Genomic DNA, 19,459 nt, shown 5'->3' with positions numbered 1-19,459 from the left:
CTGCGCCTGCTGGCGTGAGTGACTGGTGAAATTTCGCGGGGGTCGCTGCCGTGCTGGTGATGGGTGAAACCATTGTGAGGGGGAGGGGATTCTAAATCGGCGATTTCTGTTTGAGAGGAGTTTGGTGCGGGTCTCCTTGGCCTTCAACATAGGCTATGAACATAAAATATACTTAAAAAATATTATCTGATTTATAAATGGGGTGGCAACAGGGGTGGCAAGACTGTATCCCAGGGGTGGAAGCACCCTTTACCACCCCGTAGATCCGCCCCTGCAGGTGTGGTCTTCTCTCGTCTTCTCTGTCGTCCCTCCTCCTCATATCCGTCCGGAGCTCCTTCATGGGACTCGAAACTGATGTGTCTCACAGGTGTCTTCGCTCCACCTGCCTCGCTCCCACAGCTCTCGGCCCCGCCCTGCTTCGCCACACTGACTGAAGACAGGACTCAACAGGGTGGTCGTGACAGGAGTTGTCTGCTGACTTCTCTGTGTCTTACTCCATGACCTGAAATAAAAACATAAATCAGTCTTATTTGTATAAATGCATTACATTTAAAGCAAATTTGACTTGGCAACCAGTTTATGATGATTACAATAAAAAAAATAAAAAACACGAAACATTTAGCTAATCTTACCTTAAAACAGTCATGGAGATGCATCTGCTCCAGGACGAGTCTTTGCTGTGGCTTAGGCTGCAGACAATCACAAATCATCTGGCAGCATTCTGTGCAAAAAGAGACAAGAGAGATGTCTGACTATTAGCTTGTAATTTACACATGCACTCTTTGAAGCTCTTGGACAATTCAAATTGTCCTTCTTTGTTCTTTGATGAAGATCTCACCTTGTGATAGGCCAGGATAGGCTGCTCCAGATGTTTGCATTGATCATGAACAGGTCTCTGTCTGAGGGATAAGCTCCGCACACCATTACAAAGAGGAGGACGCCTAGAGACCACACTGTCGTCGGCTTCGCTTGGTACCTGCCGTAGAATTTGACCTCTGGAGGACAGTACATCTTTGTGCCTGGAGGAAAAAGATTTTGTCTGATATTTAATACATTTCCACAGCATGTTGACTATACATAGGATGCGTTTATGTGAGCTAATGGACAAAGCGGTTCATAACACATACCACTGAAGACATTGAAGGCAGTGTTCTTCATGAGCGCACCGCACCAAAAGTCAATCAACTTGACCTCCATGGTGTTCTGGTTCACCTGGAAGTTCTCCAGTTTGATGTCGCGATGGAAGACACCGCGCTTGCAGGGAATTTGAGCAGCATGAATGACCTGGCGCATAACATGTCGTGCAGTCCGCTCATCGAGGGAGCTCCATGAAACTAAAAAAGTCCATGCTAGGAAAGGGCCGTTGCATGACCATGATGTAGTGGTCTGTGTTGTCCTCCCAGTCCAGCAGTTTAATTATCTGAGGAACCCAGTGGCCCTTTTGGCCATCAATGTCAGGCCGATTTCAGTGGGGAGGCGTTTGGGATGACCAGGCTAAAAGAAAGAAAATATGACAGTTAGATGGAGGTGGTTTCCCAATTAAGGACATAGTCCACAAATCAAAACAGATAAAATTAACAGAAAATGTTATAAACTGACTGAGAAGCAATAACATAGAGAGCACAGCCTACTCACCACTTTGATATATGGCAATTCTGGCGTCTTCAGTGAAAACTTCACAGCCACCTGACCAACAAAACCAAGAATTACCAATTAGCATGTGCACAGAAATTAGTCATATCATAGCAATCATAAATCCTGAACAGATATGCAAAGTTTTGTAAGAAGAAAAAAGAAACCTTAAGTCCATCCTTGCGTCGAGTTCCTTCATAGACCAAGCCAAATCCTCCTTCGCCCAGCTTCTGGCCAACTTTATAACGCTCGCAAATGGGGCCTATTAAAAGAAACAATCATAGTCAGTATGAAATTCAATTATATATATACATTTTATTTTATAAGTTATAATAATATTTTTTAAATCTCATAGATGACTTATTCTTACCCTTGACCAGGACGTCCTGCTCTGGCTGTTCCTCGGCAGCATGGAGGACTTCAGAAGTTGGAGCTATATGTTAAATTAAACAAAAATTATGAACAAAATTAGAATGGTTCTTCATTTAGGGGCACTTTTGACTTGATTTCTTGAATTAAACTTCTCTAAAAATGCAAATCTATTTGTTTCTGAGTTTAAATTCTCACATACTGACTGGTTTTGTAATGGCATCTAATAAAACTACTCTCAAATCATGCCCGTGAAGATCAAAATCTTTCATTTCATTTTTAAATTGCAACTTTAAAGCTGCTGTCCGTAACTTTTCTTGTGTTCAAAATTTTAAAAAAATTATCAAATGAGCGAGTACATCATGAATCCGTTTTCCAAACCGTGTTTGTGTCTTATCCTGAATCACTACGGTATACCTATAATAAGTGTTTATATTTGGACTATTTTAGACTGGTTCGGGTGTTCTTCCATTGACATACCATTGACTAGCTCTACCAAACTTGGATGTCTTTTTTCCAGTAATAAACAAACACTCTTAGGTTGTTTTGATTGATACTGTGAAGCAGCTTTGATACAATCTGTATTGTGAAAAGCGCTATATAAATACATTTGACTTGACTTGACTTCTTCCGCAAGGCGCATTCAGTTCTGTTTATTATTCCTTGGCTAAATCTCCGATATAATCCCGAATTATTCTGGAACTCTTTCTCAGCCTGAGCCAGGCTGTATTTTGCAGCTCTATGGCAGAGATGGGGACTCGAGTTTGAGACTCGGACTCGAGTGCGACTTAAGTCACACACACAGTGACTTCAGACTCGACTTGAGACTCGCCCTCGAAAGACTTCAGACTCGACTCGGACTCGAGCTGTGGGACTCGTGAACAATGTTTATTTTTAGGAAACGTCTGATGAGCTCGCTGTTATCCCCCTCCCTCCGTTACCTATAACCTGCCCATGTAACACGTACTACGTATCGGCTGCGCGCGCGACCACACATAAGAAGACAACAAACAAACATGTCAACTGCACCGGCCGCTGCTGTGCCATTCATTGTAAGCATTGGGTTTAAAAACTTCAAACAAGACGGCCCAAACAAAAGAAGTGCTCAATGCTAAATATGCGGTATCAGGATAAAAGATTCTGGATCAACCACATCTAATTTCATCAGGCATCTGAAAACACACCCTGAGGTCAGTAAACATGTTTAGCTCAGCATTGACCATCTACCGTTAGCTTGCTTCTTGCTTTAGCTACAACCTAACGTTACGGGAGGTTAACTCCGACTGTCTTATGAAATATTAATGAGCGTTTGTTTAATTGCCAAACTTGTGGTGGTTGGAACGTAATAATTTACGTGCCGCTGGCTTCCATTACGTTAATTATTAACGTTGTCTGCAAACAGGTTACAGGATTATTGTTGTTTCATTTAGTTATAATGTTGCACTGGTTTGAGTGTCTGGGATGTGTTGCTGACTTACAGTAGTTTATAAGCTATGATTAGTTGCGTAGGCAGTGCACATTAGGCCTACATGGATCTGCAAGTGATGGCGGGGGCGTGGAAATCACGAGCCACACACGGATGAGAGATCGCACAAATTTTTTCACGACAAAATACAGATATTAACATAAAAGTAAAGCATTCTTGGTGTTTTTGTCATGTTGCAATAGCCTGTTTACACTGATTACATACAAAAATCAAAGCTGATACTTTATGCTAATAGATAAAGGAGTCATAATAATATATTACATGCTTTGAATTGATTATATATTCTTATATATAGATATAGATATGCAGTGTTCTATGAAGCCTGGATGGGTCGTTGTACGTGATGCAACACTTATTATAACCACAAGAGACTTGAGACTGACTTGGACTCTAGCTCAAAGACTTGAGACTTGACTTGGACTCTAGCTCAAAGAGTTGAGACTTGACTTGGACTCTAGCTCAAAGACTTGAGACTTGACTTGGACTCTAGCTCAAAGACTTGAGACTTGACTTGGACTCTAGCTCAGAGACTTGAGACTTGACTTGGACTCTAGCTCAGAGACTTGAGACTTGACTTGGACTCTAGCTCAGAGACTTGAGACTTGACATGGACTCTAGCTCAGAGACTTGAGACTTGACTTGGACTCTAGCTCAAAGACTTGAGACTTGACTTGGACTCTAGCTCAGAGACTTGAGACTTGACTTGGACTCTAGCTCAGAGACTTGTGAGCATCTCTGCTCTGCGGCGAGGAAAGTGGAGAGCGGGCCACTTCCAGAAACTCTTCTTGCTCTTTATCTCCTCTCTCCCTCCAACAATGTCACCAGCCCCAACAAGCATCTCATCAAGCCGATGAAGATGGTTATCTGCCGTGTTGGTGGTGTATTTGAGAAGTACACAGGGTTGGTGTACACACTCAGCTCGTGTATGCGCTATGTTCGGTCGTGAACTTAGCTGTCCCATGATAAAAACTTTGTCACTCTGATAACAGATAATCCAAAGCTTCTACCTACAAAATGAGCAAGTGACTTTCATGGTAGCAGTAATACGTTCTAAATGTGACGTCACAATAGCTCGCGCTAGAGGCGCTGAATAATAAATGAGAAAAAAAAGATTGAAAATGCGTCACGACTCACGTGGTTTTAAATGATTGAATTCAAATCAAATTGTATATATCGTATAAGTATCAAATATAATACTTGATATTAATTATATAATTTGTGTCAGCGGTAAAATATAGTTTTCAACACTTTAAAGCGATAAAGAACCAATGACACAGCGGGAACTGCTTGAGAGTTAAGGCGCAATAAACCACAAAAAATAACCATATTGGTCGTCTTACCACGTCTTAGCGTATAGCCCCAAACTATAAAGTTTGAACAAAGCTATCTGTAGTGGGACTTATTGTGGCTCAATAATTAAACTGATGTGTTTGGGGAAGTGCGGGTCCAATCACGAACAGGGTGGGATGGTATAAAAAGAACATGTAGTCACTTCTTGAGTGTGCTTGCCGGTCGAGGGTCGCGTCATTGCCCGTGGGACCGCCCCTTGTTCCTGTAGTGCTTCCGCTTTGAGCTGCGGGGATAGCTCACGGAGTGAGCGTTGAGCGGCGGCGGCTCTCCCTTTTGTATGCCCTCTCGCATTTCCGTGCTTCAAGGGATGTTGTGTCCCGTGTCCTGTGTATGCGTGGCGTGGATGGCCGACTGGTATGAATTAAAGGAGAAATAGATGTGTTGCGACGCCTGGTGGGCAACGCTGATTTGACGCTGCTGTTTTATACCTAAAGATTATCTCGATAACAAACTCGTCCCAACACACGTGTGTGTGCACAGCCTAGGCGTCTGGTGTGACGCCTGTTCGTTCTCCAGTAGCTACGGGCCACCGTGATCGCTGGTGTCTGCCACACTATACTTTCCAAGTGTTTGTATTTGTTTTGTTTTTGGTATTTTTCTTATTTTTTTCAGTATATTCATTTATTATTGTTTTGTGCTATTGACTGTTCTGATTGGTTTACTTTGAGTGGTTGCAGTGTTGTATTTGGTTGATTTGTGATTTCCGTCAAGGTGCTGATAGAAGGTCAGTGAGGGTAATACCCAGCGTTGGCACTAAACCTTGACCTTCATATTTTCATTTTTTGTGGTTTCTAGCTTACTAATTTAAACGTTTATTATTTGTGTATGTTGGAGTGAGTGTCATTGTTGTATATTGAGACCTGTAGTAATCTTTTTTTATCTCTCGTGAGTTTCATTAATGTATATTGAGACCTGTAGTAATCTTTCTGCTCTCGTTGCAGGAGCCGAGGCTTCAGGGCAGGCCTCTACTAGGCTCTTACACGGTGGTGGGGGGCTCGTCACAGAGTGCTGTGTGATTATTTCTTGACTTTTTTGCAGTGTGTGTGCTGATATTTGTACACGGGGTGCTGAGAGTGATATAGAAGCCTTGTGCTTACGGAGTTCATGCATCTGCCGTTAAGCCTCGGCCTCCTTTGTCTCGTGGTCTCTTTTGTATTGTGAATGTTGGTGACCCAGGTTTGATATCTTTTAAAATCATTATGAGTATTTAAATAAAGCTTTTGTATTATTGGCATCCACGTCTCTAGCCCTTCTTGACAATCACGTTCCTGTGTGATTATGGCTTACAGCTTATGAAAACCCCAAATTCAAAATTAGAATATTGTGAAAAGGTTTTCATAGCCATAAGCCATAATAATCACAATGATAACAAATAAAGGCTTGAAATATCTCACTTTGCATGTAATGAGTCTATATAATATATTAGTTTCACCTTTTAAGTTGAATTACTGAAATAAATGAACCTTTGCACGATATTAAATTTTTTCGAGTTTCACCTGTATGTAACGCTGTCATTCAACGAATGCACAAAAAAAACGCAAAGATGGCGGCGAAAGAAACGAAGAAAGCGTACGTGGATTAATGTTTGAGCAGTCAGGGAATCATCTGTGTCCTGTCGCCTAATGGAGAAATACCTCTCGTGTCTGTCAGCCAATCCTCTGGTTATCTCCATCCAAGATGTATGGTTAAACTTTAGTTTACTTTTTTATTTGTAGCATAGTGTGCACACCTTTCTGTAGTCGTACTGTCATTTGCCAGCAATACTTTTTTTTTGTTACAATGTAGCTTGGTTACTCTACACTGTAACAAGAAAGTTGCAAGTAACAACAGCTACAACACAACAGGTTACAAGGCAACACTTTCTCTTAGTTAGGAACCCTAGAGCGCCTGTGGGAATGAACTTCCTTGGTTCTGTTGCCACGGGTTTGTAAAGCAGCTGCACTGAGACAATCTACACCAACCCCTGCTTGCGAAGCACGACTGTACAGTGACCCTGCAGTCTTACTGGCGGCCGAACTACGCGGAGAGACGATGCTGAAGCGATATCCTTGCCTCTGGCACTCTTGTGCACACTTATTTGATCAATGCTTCAGCAATTGCACAATCAATGGTGATATCCAGATAAATGTTAATCACCCCAATCTTTAAGCATGTCTTTGTTGCTGCATGTGTTCCTTGGCAACCTCTTTTAAAATGTAGTGATGCACTGATGTCAGACAATTGTATTTACACTGCAAAATAAGTATGTAAAAATACTGAAATATTCTGTTTACTTCATAGGCAGATCTGCATAAATGGTTTGTTTAAAACAATTACAAATATTTACAAGTGGTACAAATGATGTTCAGCTCCCCTAATGGGTGGAGCTTCACCTAATTAGGTTGAGGGTGTGGCTGGACCTTCGAGCTCCACCCATTACATCAAGAGAGGCGGAGCTAGACATCAAGCTCCACCCGTTGGCTCTGACTGCCGTGAGCAGCCTCTCAATATTTTGCCAATGGGAATGAACAAGAGTAATATAATTCTGTTAAAAAACAATATCTGGAAAGAATTAAATACAAGTTCGGCAAAAATGTATTTTGTTTAACATATATGTTGATATTTTCTTGTAAAATAAGAATACGAGGATGATTTTTAGGACAAATGTGTTTCATATTTTCCTTGCATCTTGTAGGCTACCGTTAAACACAATAATATCACATGGATGAGAATGTGCATATAGAAATTATATGCAGATGAGGTTGTCCAAGGTAGGTGTTGTAAGCTCCATATGTGGTTATTTTCGGGAGGAGACGGGCTGGGAATGCATGTACACTGTAAAAAAGATATGATCATCACGTTACGACAACATATGTTTTATATTGTTTTTTTAACTCATCAAAATAAGTTAAAAAATGAGTCGAAACTTGTAAAAAATATTGAAAAATGATTAAGTCAGTATAATGTAATTTAAGTTGAAATGACTTAGTTGATTGTACTTAATTTAAGGTAGGCTTTTTTTTGTTTACAGTGTACACACAATATTCTGCTGATTAGATTTTATAAAGGGAAATTTGCACAGGTTCTGATAAGGACAAATCTGAAAATATTCATACGTCCTGTTATGTATAGGCTACGCACAATTTAAAAATTTAAATCACGCCAATTTCACGCCAGACAGGAAGAAATGCCCCTGAACACCTTAACTATATATTACTAAATACTTTTGAAAGTCACGGTTCTCACTCTCATTTTCTTCAGAATATGTGATGTAGATTTCCTTTATTTTTCCATGAAATTGCACAAGGGCAAATCCACCAAACTGAACTTCGCTCAATAAAGCAGCTGAATCAGTTTCCTATATTGCTCTTCCACATGCAATATAACTCAGCTTCACACATGGCTGGCCTTTAGTGAATCAATTCAGCATTTCAGCTCAGTCACATGAGATGAATGTCTTTCTGTTCATTTCACAAACATTACAGTCTTCTGACTCCGAGACAACTTAATTCGTGAACTCTATAAGGCTTTGATTTGTTATAGGATCTAAGAATTTATGCATTTAGACGTATTGTGGGTCAATTATACAGACAATAATTGCGAATGGGCTGCATACGTCTATATTTAAAAGACATTTTTTGCTAATACCAAATTTGCTTTGCTGATAACAGTTAGCTCTTATAAACACCATGGAGCCTCATGTATAACACTTTGCATAGATCTGTGTTTATACAGTTCATCAGTAGTGGTGTGAGATTTTGTATTAATTGTGTGCAGTATAAGTTATTAAATGGAAAATCCCAGGTATGGCTGGCTGTTTAAAACAGCATATCATCTGAACTCACAAATGTAGTTATAAACAGTACATGTTTCTTATCGAATTACAGATTTACTCTAAAGATGTTGCAGTGTAATGAAGTGCAATTTCTTTCACACTTTTGCAATGCAATTTCATTAAAACGGTCTTTAAAAGCCAGAGATTCAGGCTGGAAATCGAGCCTGAAAAGATAAACAACTTGAACTGATCAGATAGCAGAAACTTTACATGTAAAATCAGTGTAAACATGAAATGATCCAGGTTTAGTCATATTTCATGCAAACACTGATAGTTTTTTCCTCTTGTTTTCAAAATGTAGCGTGTGTTCAAAATATTAAAATTAAAATAATAATTAATTTCATATTACAGTGAGAGATTAGGAACAAAATCATATCCATGTGTTTTTGTGCATCACTAATTTTGGCAAATGCACTCAAAAATATTTCTTAGAATCACCATATATCTGTTCAATATGAAAACAATAAAATATCTTCAGTTAAAAAGTATGAACATGGTTAAAATATGACTTGCTGTGGAACCAACAATATTCATTAGTTAACAAATTAGATTTATTGATGATAAATATATAAACCTGATCCTTATTATTAGTACATTAGCATCACATTTATTTGTTAAAACTATAAATTTTATATGCAATTCAAATACATAAATCTTAAAATTAAACCTAATATATATATATATTTTTTCTTGTAGAGTGCTTTTATCCAAAGCCAAACCCATGACCATAAAAAAAGCCACACAAATGACATATATAAATATATAAATTTCATGCAAACACTGATTAACACACAATTTGTGATTACATCAGCAATGTAACAATCTGTGCATGCAAATAGATGTATAAAGGTTTTTTATACACAAACGTTTAGTTTGTGTCTACAAATATTAATATGCATGCACAAAAAATATGCATGTGCATATTGTCATGAGCTCTTGAAGAGCAAACCCCCTAAGAAAAGAAGAAAAAAACCTGAAATAACTACAGAAGGGTCAGACATTTCTACCTTGATGACAAAATGACAAGTCTATCAATCTTCCTTATCCGGGGAAAAGTGGAGGTTCGGGACAGCAATCAATAACGTCACAATTAGTCGAATCACAGATTCATGCACAGCTGGACTGGAGCTCCGCTTGGCCTGCATCGTGCCAGATGCCCGTCCTGACATTAGCCAGCTCCTCCTGGGACGCGCTGACATTTCTTCAAGCTCACAGAGGCGACGTGTGTGTGATGGGGAGTGTGTGTGGGAAGCTCACCTTGACTTAGTGACCTGGAACTGCATCCAAGCCATGGGACTCCCAGAGGAACCTGAGAGAGCCACGTGAAGGGCTGAAGTCTAGATGTCTGTCAACACTCATCAGTGTAGCACTGAGCTAATGACAAGCAAAGAGGCTCTGTGACCCGGGATGCTTCGGGGAAACTGGGATGCACGCGTGACCGGAGGTTGGCCGATGTCTGCTTTGACCGCCAGCAAGTGCAGATTGCCAAGACTGACTTCAGCACGTTGATGGTTGATGTGAAATTTCAAGCTGTTTTCGGTAACTTACTGCACTGTGGCATCCTGTAATTGATCTAAAACTATTATAAACCACAGTTAAAATCTATAATAATTATTGTGTATGCAATATTTATGACCTCATATTAATTGAGTAAATTGCAAAGGAACTTGTGATATACACTTATATAGAAATCATGTTACTGTACATAAATCAATGTTTTTAGGATGATTCAATGATTTTTGACTTGAATAAAAACAGTTAATTTTTAAATGAACAGTTAAATTTTTCAGTTTACCAGCGAATTTCAGTCTATTTCAGTTTTATTTTAATTAACACATTTTTTGTATAAAGTTTTAGTGTAACATTTATCCACTGGAGGCAAGTTCGCAGAACCCAAATGCAGTTTAATATTATTCAAAACAAGATCAAACATAAAACAAAGGCATTGCGTGGCATGAAACCATGGACATGGACATGGACATGGACATGGACATGGACATGGACATGGACATGGACATGGACATGGACATGGACATGGACATGGACATGGACATGGAGCTTACCTACAGTGGTTACACAAAACAATACTTGACCAAGACACATGGCAAACATGAGGGCTTAAATACAGACTACTAATGACTAAACGAGACACACCTGTGAACATGATTTAGACAATTAACCAATGACTACCAAACACAAAAGACTAGGGAAGCACATGGCAGGATCACATGAGGGCAAGGGAATCACATGACAAGACTTGAAACATGACTGACATGAAACATGAACCAAAACAAGTCGTGACATTAAGATTTAGTTAACAATAAAAGCTCTGCTACATCATGCTTAAATTGCTCCAATGGTAGGAAAATCTGCTATTCAATGAAAGGGTCAGGAGGCACAAGAAGTTGTTCATTATTTGAATTACTTTTGTATTAATTTATTGCATCATACAAAATGAAACTTAAACCTGAAATCATCTTAGGGTTATGTATGTAATCCCGGTTTCCATGAGAAAGGAACGAGACACTGTGCTTGTTTCTGACGTGATGGAGGAACGCGTCCCGTGGAACCCAGTGTCTGAAGCAAGTATTAAATCATGCTGATCTTATTGCCCGACGGCAGTCCTGTAATGTCACACGGAGCGCCTGTGGATATTAAGGGGAGCCACGTCATTCGATTTGATTGTCTGGAAGACGCACAGGCATGGCCGAATCATGGCAATGTGACGCAGCGTCTCTCGTTCCCTTCTCAGGGAACCAGGGTTATACGTAACCCGAAGATGTACACATTTGAGGGAACTCAACGCTGCGTCAGTTGCTGACGCTATGGGGAGGTTAACACGGTTACACTTTATTTCGATAGTCCACTTCAGACATTCTACTAACTATAAGTAACTTTTCAACTAAATGTCAACTAACTCTCATTAGAGTATTAGTAGACTGTCAGTAGACTGTTAGGTTAGAGTTAGGTGTTAGGGTCCGGGTAAGGAGAATAAGTTGACTTGTAGTTGCCAAGTTACTTATAGTCAGTAGTCTGTTGGGGGAGCATCAAAATAAAGTGTTAGCAGAAATTAAGCAGACAGTCTATTAATACTCTAATGACAGTTAGGTGACTTGTTGCTGCAGAGTTGCTTATAGTCAGTAATCTGTTGGGGGACCAAAAAAATTAAGTGTTAGCAAATATTAACCCTCTAGGCGCCACGGTCGAGTTTACTCAACAAGATGCGACACTTAATAAAACGGCCGATTTTGTCAAATAGGGTGTCAAATTTCATTCGACCTCGCCTCCACTGGATGGCAGACATGTCATACTTCATCCCCGAATCAAAAAAACGTCATCCTTCTATACAAAATCTTCGAGTTAGAGCGCATTGAATCAATGCGAACAAAAGCGGAGCTAGTGTGCGAGTGAGCCATTTTATCAGAGCCTCTCCGCAATCGCGGCGACTGTATTGTGGTGGAGACTTTGTCTAATGCCACTGGGTATGTTAGACGAGGTCGAAGTATTCATAGGACAGTTAGGGGGCGACGTGGAGGCAGGGTGAGGAGTCGCAATGACAATGACAGCAGTCCGAGCTGTGCACACTCGATCTGGCCGCGCTGCTCGTATCATCTCACTCATGATCTGTGCCTTGCCGTGGCGAGTGAGCGTTTGAACTAAACAGGTCTTGTCTACTTGTGTTTGTGTGTCATATGAATAATATATATGTGCCCCATACATGGAATCAGAGTGCCTACTGTATGTAGAAAATGGAAAATCTCTACAGCAAAAGGCCAACCACTACATGCATTTGGTTTGTTTCTACCATTTATTAGTAATGATTTACACAGTTTGTTTACTACTTACTATATACCTGAGCATTCAGTATTGTGCAATATAGCATACAGAAGGTGATGGACATTTTGGGGGGAAAGAAGTGCTGCATTTTATCATTTAAACATGTGCCTTTTCATGAAAATTCTATAATCCAAGATTGCCGCCACCATATGACGTCTTAATATGCAAATTAGATGGGAAAAAGTAATCCCTACATAAACGTTGGGCCATCCTAAATATTTCTCTAGTTTACAGAAAGTCTCTATCTTTTATCACTTTTAAGATATAGCCTTTTGAAATTAAGATGTCAAAATCAAACGTTTTAGGAAAAAAACTCTAGTGCCTAAAGGGTTAAGCAGACAGTCTATTAATACTCTAATGACAGTTAGTTGACTTGTTGCTGCAAAGTTACTTATAGTTAGTAGAATGTCTAAAGTGGACTATTGAAATAAAGTGTTACCGTTAACACCCACTATGCTATGCTGACCAATGCCTCCCTGTGGGCTGTGAAAGTTTTAACCAAGCACAATCTTATCAGGCTAAGCACTGAAGAACTCGATGGTCCTTGGCCCTGCATATAAGGATCAGCAGCCATGGCACCACAGCCTTGCTCTCTAGAAAGTCCAGTGTTATTGGTGCGAGTAAAAAAGCCCCCAAGCTTCCATGCTCAACCATTTCTGATGGGGAATCTTGCATCAGACTAGTCTGAGCCACCAGCTGAACCTAGAGCAGCTAATAGTAGAGCTACTAGGGTAGAGTTAAGACTAAAGGTCCTGGCACACTGAGTCCGAAATTTTCGTATTCGTTTGTTCGTATTTGTCATTCGGTGGCTCTGAATTGTCAAAACACCTCTCAAAATGCTTGCTACGGATGCGAAAAACACAGAAAATTGAACCCGATCCGAATTGTTTATGACGGACGAAAGTTTTGGAGGCGGTGTGTAAACGTGATTGACACAACGTGAGGTCGTATTTATTTTTTACCATACAAAAATTTTGGACTCAGTGTGCAAGGACCTTAAGCCTCGGCTAAGTCCACGGTACTACAACCTGCAGCCTAACCAGGCAATAGATGAAGTGTGGAGTCGCTTACAGCAACTCTGCATATTATCATAACGCCCACTAACACATTTTTTTAGCCTTAATGAAGCGGCGTACTGAAAGCTTCTATGTTTTATCCAGTCTTAATAAAGAGAATGGATCACTAACCGCGGCACAGGCCATTTCACCCTGTCAAAAGCCCTGCTCTGACCTTTAACTAGCCTGGGAATGGGCATCAACCCATACACAAAGGTGCATAGCTCTGCTTTATTAACCCAATCTGATAAATTGGCTGCTTATTATTGCGACTTGGTCCCTTTCAGCTTTCATCTGTCTACATATAACAATGAGTTTTCTAACCAACCCTTGCAAGGGGAGCCTACAACCCTGCTTTAAGCTCCAATTCGAAACACCGAAGAGCTCGACAAGTGAGAGAGTTGACGTAGACCATATTGGAGCTCTACACACATAGGGATACCTGCCATAGAGCACAACCCTGTCCATGAACTGGGGAGAGCGACAGATTTTTATGTCAAGCTCAACCTTACAGATATTCATAAGGAGCATAGCCCTTCTTTAATACCCAATCTGAAAGAGGGAAGAAGAGGGGAGTGTATCACCCAGCTTTAATGGCCCAATCTGATCATTTGGGAGGGCGATGGGTGACATAAAATCCAGTTTTGAATGACAAAGACGAATATCTTCTCCTTTCTCTTGGAAGGCCCTCAGGTTGGATTTCGGCCTCCTCCTGCCGCGGCGTCTCTGCCCTGTACTCGCACGCCTTCTGACCGTCCATCCAGAAACTCATCCCTGAAGAAGGATCTGAGGGACCAGGAGGAGCCTGGACCTGACGAGGTATGAACTTCCAAAAAGTCCAGAGAGTGAGTGTGGGGCATCAAGGAGAATAGTCTTATCACACAGATTTAGCCACATATGCCACCAATCCTGCAAGGAAAAATCGAAGGGAAAAAACGACCAGGACGGCCAAAAAAAACATGGCTCAGTGACATTAAAACATGGCTACAATTAACAACAGCACAAACTCTACACGCCGTGCTAGACCGAGACCAATATCATCGTGAAGTCGCATACGCCGTTAGGCAGCACTAAAGAAGAAGAAGATATAGGCTAGTTACGTAACACAACCAAGGGAGCTGTTTTCTCAAGAAGTAGCCTATTTATCTGATCTTGCATTCCATGCGCTAACACCGATCTTGCACACCCCTCAGCAAATGTGCAGTTGCGCCCCTGACCCTAGTCCAGGGCTTTGAGGAGCTTGGCTTGGTAGGCTTGCAACACCGCCAGAAGCAAGAGAAACCCGTTCGAGCTCCTCCGCCAGCTCCTTCTGCAATCCCCATGATCGCAGCCACTGCACCAGCTCAGCAGACAGGGAGCTGAGGCACTGAAGCTTGGCTCCCATCTCTCACGAAGAGAGCCACTGGTCGTATTGAGTGCACACAGCCAACGAGCGTGTATGCCGCCCAAAATGGCATACTTTTAAAAATGTGTAAATATCTTAAAAACTATTAATGGTAGAGAGGTGCAGTCTTTTTTACCGTCTTCCTCAGATTCCGCTGAAAACAGTGATAACTTACCCGGCTTGTAAATATACACACTTCCTTGTTGCGCAATACCACTATGTAAAGGGCCAATGAAATCGATGTTGTTTGGCAGATTCCGCAAGCAACAACCAATGGAAAAATTGCCGATGGCGAAATATTTTTCTTATCCAATCAGAGGAAGGTTACCATGACGTATCTAGCAAATCAGAGGACTCTGTAGCCTTGCAAGGGGTGGTACTATATAGTTAGGGATATGACGCAAACAGCGTTGAATGAAGAGAAGAAGAGAGAGCGAACGGAGGCTTACGGAGCGGATTATCAGAGAAATATGAGAGAGAGACAGAACAATTATAATATATATATTTATATACATACAATTATAACATTATTTATTGTTTTAGCACTTTTATAATGGTGTAAGGGGTATACAGTAAAAGACCCAGAACCAGATATGAAGAATGAAGACCCGGAGTCAGAATTATAAAAAATTAAAGAAAAGTTTTACTGAAGATAGTATGCAGTTTCATCAGCAGAAGTCAGCTTCAAGACTCACACAGGAGTTCGTAGGCCGCCCCGCTTACAGTTACAAAGATCACAGCAGTTATACCATTTCCAAGGTCTAAGCTACGTCATTGCTTACAGGTTGAATGATTCTCATTGGCTAAGAAACATTAAGAGCCTAAACAATTTAACACATGTGAGGAGATAGGGGTGCCTATCGCCATTAGTCAAGATAGTTGTCGTCCACTCATTGGATTTAGGTCTGTGGTGGCCTCGCAGGTTAGAGAAGGGCGCCGGGGTGTCTGGTCCGAACGTCCAGAACCTACATAGAATGTCATACGCACACACACACAAATAACAGACACTAGCAAATAACAGCTCCCATCAAGGCTGAAGAGAGTCTGAGCTCCTTATTATCAGTTAAGTATACCAAAACATAATGCTAAAACATTCACTCGTTTGGGAGAAAAACAGATCACTGGCATTTACTCCCAAGGAAGGAAATATACTGGAAAGAATACATTTTAATACAACAATTAAAGTTTGATAGTAACGCTCAATATAGCTTGACCATATGTCCAGCGAAGGATCATATGTGCCCACGCTGCCTTTAGGACCCTCTAACCTTTCTACTGATACCAGAGAAAGAGACAAACGGCCTTGTGGGTTACGTGGCCTTCGTGTCCTGCGTGTACTACGTGCAATCTCAAAGTAAGATTGGAATGCACCTAAAAGAAACTGGTTACTTACATCACATGCATTTAAGAAAATATAATTTCACAAGCACAAAGAATATAAAAATTATTATGTGATAATGAATATATTTGATTATTGATTTTTATAAAGGAAGTATATAACCATTCAAAAGGATATATGATTATAGATGTATTTGAAGAGGCAAGGGATTTTGACCAACCCTTCAATGGCAAGCAGTAAAGATTTAAGGTGGAACACGCTCTGGAACAATTACTGGAGAGTGACGAGGAGAAAGCATTGCTTAGAAAATTCTAAGCATTCATAAGAAAAACGCCTAGGACTATTTGTAAATAAAGTTACATTTTTCATTGTTCTTTACACATTTTATTTAACAATTACACATGTCTGTCAAGCAAAGGCTTTGACAAATATATTTCTTGTTCAAAAACTGATCACTATTGTTGTGTGATGTGTGATTTTCAGAAATAAATGAGAAAAATCGAATTTCCGTTTTTGAAATTCTCTAGTTTATTGTACATTTTTCACTCATACTTCCTTTATAAACACATTACATGCATGCTTCTGTTAGCTTAGGTTCTTCTGAATCCATAGATACCAAACACATAGGGCTCTATCTTGCACTCGGCGCAAATGACTTTGTACACTGACGCATGTATCATTCCTATTTTGCACCCGCGCAAAGCGGACTTTTCCCTCCACAGACGCACGTCGGTTAACTAAGAAATACACTTGCGCTCCCCGGGGCGGTTCAGCGCAAAGAGGAGGCGTGTTCCGGCGCAAACTTTCCCTCATGCTATTTTGCTGTTCTATAAAACAATTGCGCCACTGACCAGAAAAAACCTAGTCTAAAGTCAGTGGCGCGTTGCGCGTTGTTCATTATGCTATTTTAAGCGCGCATGCTTGGCCATAATGTAGCGGGTGCACAACGCGCATACACTTTGATTATCTCATCAACACAGATGCAGCAGTTTTTATTTTTGCAAATCATACATTATAACAAGGAAAAATATTAACACATGAGGGAAATCATTGTGGTGTCCATGAAAATTTAGTTTTTTTTCCTCCCACGCCTGTTTAACCGACGCTGATTTGTATGGGGATGGGAGAAACCCACCCACGATAGATAGATAGATGGATAGATAGATAGATAGATAGATAGATAGATAGATAGATAGATAGATAGATAGATAGATAGATAGATAGATAGATAGATAGATAGATAGATAGATAGATAGATAGATAGATAGATAGATAGATAGATAGATAAGTCTGATTTGAACGTTGAATTTCTTGTTATTTCTGCATGCATTCTACTTCAGACAGTCAATAAACAGTGCCGTCTGAGGGTGTTTGGATGAGGGTTTATGCCATAGTTTACAGGTGCACGCAAAACACGCAATACAACGTCACTTCTCTGTCTTTCACGGTCCTGACAAGAACGTCGGTCTCCTCGGCTGTGAACCGCTCCTGATGCGCGCCTGGTGAATCCGCCGTTATAATAGCAATCCGCCATGCAACATGCGCACCTGCTCTTAAAGGGAATGTGAGATGACGCTCTGATTGGTTTATTCCACGTTACGCCCAAACCACACCTATGAATAATGAAGCTACTTCAGACCAACCTCTTTTAGATTTGCGCCAGGCGCAAGAGGCATTTATCCCGCCGGGAAAATAGCAACAGCGCCGGGATCCGCCCACAAAGTCACTTGCGCTTTGCGCTTTGACACTTGCGTTTCAGATCGTGCGCTGGGTGCAAGATAGGGCCCATAGTGTTCCATCTCCATTACATATGGTGTATTTATAAGCCAAAATGTAAAAATAGAGAAAACGGACAAAAAAGGGCTTAGTCCCCAGAGGGTTAACCCTAACTACCCAATTACACAGCTAACACATGCTAATCATAAACCTGTCTGAAAAACAGATATATAGAAAATAATATTATGGAAACAAAACCAAAATGACAAAATCCAACCTAGAAAACACATCCTAGACTAAACATGCGCTAAAGGACAAAACATTGAACTTCCAATAATCTCGGAAGTTATTAATTGCACTGAAATCCTCTGAGATCTCCACACACATATTCCACAGTTATACATTTGTTAAATTAATTTCTTCCACAATTACACATAATGGGAAATAGAGAAATGGTTTCCAAATGAATGGTACACACCAACATAGCAAATGGCAAACCCAAATTGTACAGCATGTTTACAGGTCCGTTTAGCATATTTCTGCTTTCACTGAAAAATGGTGATAACTCAAATGAGAAAAAACATCACATACTGAAAAAATAAAACCTATTATAACTGCCCTTAAAGCTCAAGCCCATCTCTCCTCAAAACATGCTGATGCTAATCGCTTCTTTATGATGACAGATATACTGACCATCAATAAACTATAGGAGTTGGGCAGCCAAGCACATTAGCAGGATTCAGAAAAACACTCTTCCTTCAGACGCACAGAGCCTCATCACCTCACAGAGGTACAACACACACCTTAATAGATACTAACATGTTCCTCTGTCCACTGTAATTTATTTCCTAATCCCTAAAGGAACATGGGGTAATAACATCTTTATAATATTGTGCTTTACGCTTGGGGATGTTCTTTTTTTGTCTGACAAATGTTGTTTATGTTGTATGTCTGGTGATAAGTCAAGCAGATGCATTACTAGCAGCTGTGAAACACACTGTTTAGAAGAACTCTTGGATTCTGTGATCATTTATGCAGTCGCGTTAGAGCGCAAACACTAAATCATTGGCTCCATAAGAGATTTTGGAAACACTTTAAAAAATAAGGTCCTAGCTAAAATTAACTAACACGGAGCTATTCCTTTGTTACAGTATTTATTAATCTTTGTCAACGTTAGTTAATACAAACACAACTTTATTTAATGTTAGCTCAGGTGTTATTAATATGATTTAGGTTTGTGATTATTGAATATTTTTGTGGTTTGTTATGGTTTTATAATTTTTGGGGATTGAATTTGTAACATTGTGTGATGTCTTGTAGTATTTATATTGGGGGATATTCGGTAGTATTTTGGGTTGCAGGTGTTATTGTTATGTGATGGATTATATGTAGGATATATTTTCAATTGTGGGGGTATTTTATCGTATGTAAGGATATTTTGATCTTTTGGTATGTAATGTGATTTGGTACTCTCCTG

General features: G+C 40.2%; 1 pseudogene; it reads right to left on the bottom strand.

Annotated features, from left to right (window-relative positions):
- Positions 1–800: 800 nt before the first annotated feature.
- LOC130096851 (serine/threonine-protein kinase pim-3-like) lies at positions 801–4,325 on the bottom strand (annotated as a pseudogene).
- Positions 4,326–19,459: the final 15,134 nt, after the last annotated feature.

Source organism: Rhinichthys klamathensis, unplaced genomic scaffold (genome assembly GCF_029890125.1).
Source record: "Rhinichthys klamathensis goyatoka isolate OS25496 unplaced genomic scaffold, OSU_Roscu_1.1 h1tg000207l_1, whole genome shotgun sequence".
In the NCBI taxonomy this organism is placed as follows: Eukaryota; Metazoa; Chordata; class Actinopteri; order Cypriniformes; family Leuciscidae; genus Rhinichthys; species Rhinichthys klamathensis.
The sequence above is the reverse complement of the archived record's forward strand: the minus strand, read 5'-3'. Positions and strand labels throughout refer to the sequence as shown.